Source organism: Arachis ipaensis, chromosome B10, assembly GCF_000816755.2.
Source record: "Arachis ipaensis cultivar K30076 chromosome B10, Araip1.1, whole genome shotgun sequence".
Taxonomy (NCBI): Eukaryota; Viridiplantae; Streptophyta; class Magnoliopsida; order Fabales; family Fabaceae; genus Arachis; species Arachis ipaensis.
In genome coordinates this window covers 113,294,381-113,297,718 of record NC_029794.2, presented here as the reverse complement: position 1 = coordinate 113,297,718, position 3,338 = coordinate 113,294,381, and the positions used below count along the sequence as shown (strand labels likewise).

Sequence of the window (3,338 nt, the reverse complement as noted above, 5' to 3'; positions counted from 1 at the left end):
TATCACTACTATTTCTTACCCTTATCCTTGCTTTTGTTTTGATGTCCCTGTCAATTGCAAATTTGCAATGCCCCCTAGGCCTTACCGATCCAAAAAATAAAAAATTATATAATGATGCATCCATACATTTTCTAGGTCGGAAATTTTGTTAACTTTTTCTTTTCTTTTTGACGCAGTCTATTAATGATTTGATGGTCAGATTTATGTGTTATCTACTATGACCAAAATCATATATACAGCAGTAGTAGTTCAATGTACTATGTGTGTGTTTCAACTACAGTTTATAAACGAGAGTTTGAATAAAATTAATTTTATAAACTTGATTTTAATGAAAAATAAGTTTGTATTAAAGTGATTTATGTTTAGCAATTTTTGCATTAAAATGAGTTATAATAAAATAAATGTTGTTTGGATTATACTATTCAAAATTACTTTTAGATAAAAAATTACTAAAATAGATACCAACTTAAATAATTTTTGTATATTATCTTATCATTTTAATTTAGATAATTGCATAGATCTTATTAATTAATTCTATAAATGGGTTTTCTTATATCTTTCTCAAAGAACGTCTCTCTCTCTCTCTCTCAATTCGCATACTGAAACTCTCTCTTCTCTCTCACACTAGCCCACTACAGTCTCTCTCAGTCTCACTCGAGCCTCATCTCAGTCACACTCGCCGGCGTCTCCATGTGTCGCGGCCTTCCCTGGGATCCTCGTTGCTGGCGATAGGAGCAACTCGTCGGATCGTCGTCGCTCGTCGTCTTCTGGTTTCGGACCTCGCCGTCGCCGTGGACCGTAGTCCGTTGGTGAGTCCCTGCATCGTCGCTTCCCATATTCTGTCTTTTCCAGATTTTCCTTCTCCTTGTATTTTGAGATGATGTTGAATTGCTAATCAATTAATTTACTTTGTTTCTGATCTAAATGTTGCTGCAAATCATGAATGATGTAGGATTTTCTGAATTTGGTGCTAATAACATGAGCTAACTTTTGGGTTGATGAAAATCATCACTGAGTTAAATTTGGGGCTAAATTTTTTGTTAATGAAAATTATCAATGAGTTGAATTTGTTACTTTAATAATAAATTTGATTCTTAGTATTGATTGATTTGATTCTTACATAGGCAGTATTGGTCAAACTCCAAATTTGTCTGGGAAAGATATAGATATTGACTTTGAGATCACTCCATGGACTAGATTTACTTGTTCGGTTATGTTTTGCTGTATGTTTCTATTCTGTTTTATCTTTTCATGTGCAATTGTGCATGCATTAGTTAATCTTTTTGCTGACTAGTATTCTAAGATTAGCTTTTAACAAATTAAGGTAGATAGCGCTAATGAGCCCTTATTTAATTGAGTGCTCTTAGAATACTTGCCAGTAAAATTATTGTAATAATTCTCTTAAAATTGTTCATTTTATAATAATTGAATCAAAGAAGTTGTACCAACTTGATCTTGAAGAAGAAACGAAGTATCTTTTGGGAAAGAGGAAGAAGAAGAAGAAGCCCTTTCCCAGTGGAGCCTCCACGGCACCTGCCAAATTTTCTGATGCTTTCACAGAATCCAATTGTAATACCGTATCTAATGCGTTTGTTTGTTGTGTTTCAGGTATTTTTAGGAATTCTTTGCACAAGAGGCGCACCACTGGTGGAAAGAAGAAGGTTTGAGGTTTGGAGGAAGAAGAGAAAGTCTGCTTTCACTCTCTTTTTCAATTCTCTGTGTTTTTCTTAATTTTTTTTCCGAAGTGCCTTAGTTTCTCTTAGTTTCAAAACCAAATCCCCCCAAATTTCTAGTTTCTCTTAGTTTCAAAACCAAATCCCCCCAAATTTCAACCCTCGTCTGAATTTCAACCCAAATCCTTGGTCCATGTTCAATACCAAGATGATGACACAGAACTTTGTAGTTGATTTGAATAAGCCCTTTGTTGATCGATGATTCTAATATTTACCTGGATCACTAATTTCATGTTATTGCTTTTGGATCATATTTACAGCTGTAGTAATTTTTGGAGACTGATTTTGAATATTTTTTGACGTTATTGCTTGAGATCCTATGTGTGTGGACATGCAGATGGCCTTCTATTTCTGTTGTGGTCAATGAGACTAAAGACTATAACAAACAAATTAATAAAATTGTGTCATTGCACATATATAAAAAATCATTGAAATTTTCCAAGCGCATATGATCTATTTTGGTTGCAGAGTTGGACGATGTCAGAATTTCTTTTATATCTAGGTCGAGCTAAGTTTGTGAAGTTTTCATTAGAAGTGTGAATTTCTCTTATACAAGTCTTTTTTTCCCCTACAAAAATGCTTCCTGAATTGTGTTTCTCTATTAAAAATTTTATGCCTGTTAATGAATGAAAGTCTTACTTTTGTGTCACTGAATGACAAGACCACCATTCTCAGGCACTACAAAAAACTCCTGGATTTACATCAACCTATAGTCAGAAGGCGCATAACAGATGGCTCGAGTTAATTGTACCATTAAAGTAATGTAGATAATTATGGGATATAATTCCAGCATAATCTATCATATATTTGTTTTAATATGCTATCTGCATATAATACACGACACGTAAAATATTAATCTCAAAAGTTTGATGGCTGTGAGTTTGACTTATTTATATTTGGGAATAATTGTTGGCTCACATGCAATTTTTCAACAATAGGAGAAAAAAGATTATGTAGTAACTTACCGACTTCTTGGTGTGCACATGGCACACATAGCTTTAACTTTGTATGTTTTTCAAAAGAGTACAAAAGCTCTATAGGCTAATTAGTTTTTTTTATCTACATGGGATCTCAAGTTGAGGTCTTAATTTATTCACATTTACTTTTTAGTTATTTTTATGAAGGTTCATTCATTTGTGCTAAGTGATTTCAATTAGTTTATAGGTTTTTATTACCGCAGAACTAACTCTCAGTGCTTCTATTACACAAAAACAAAAATCACAAAATAGCAGTGAAACAAATTCAAAGAGCAAATGCAGAGGTAGTAATATATATTTATGGAAAACAATAATAAAAGACATACTTATCAATCACCATTAATTTACTTTGAATGCTTTTGTTTATAACTCTTTTTTTTAATTTAATTTTGTAATTTACATTTTTGGATTAAATTTTTCTAAAATAAATTAAAATATAAATTGAAAAATAAAAATTCAATCACCATTAAATTAAAATAGTAAAATTCATGCATGATATAAATTATAAAGCAGGACAAAGAATATTGATAGACTAAGGATAAATTCCAGAGAAAAATAAGGAGTACTTCAAGGATGTTCCAACATGAGTGTATCCAGTAACAATATTCTAGATGGCTGATCTATCATA

The 3,338-nt window shown here is 32.0% G+C and overlaps 1 protein-coding gene across 1 annotated transcript in view; it reads left to right on the top strand.

Moving 5' to 3' along the window:
• Window positions 1-156, top strand: part of LOC107624095 (cytokinin dehydrogenase 7) — a 3,734-nt gene extending 3,578 nt beyond the window's left edge. Inside the window, exon 5 of the mRNA XM_016326551.2 lies at window positions 1-156. The gene's annotated coding sequence lies outside the window, so the exon portion shown is untranslated.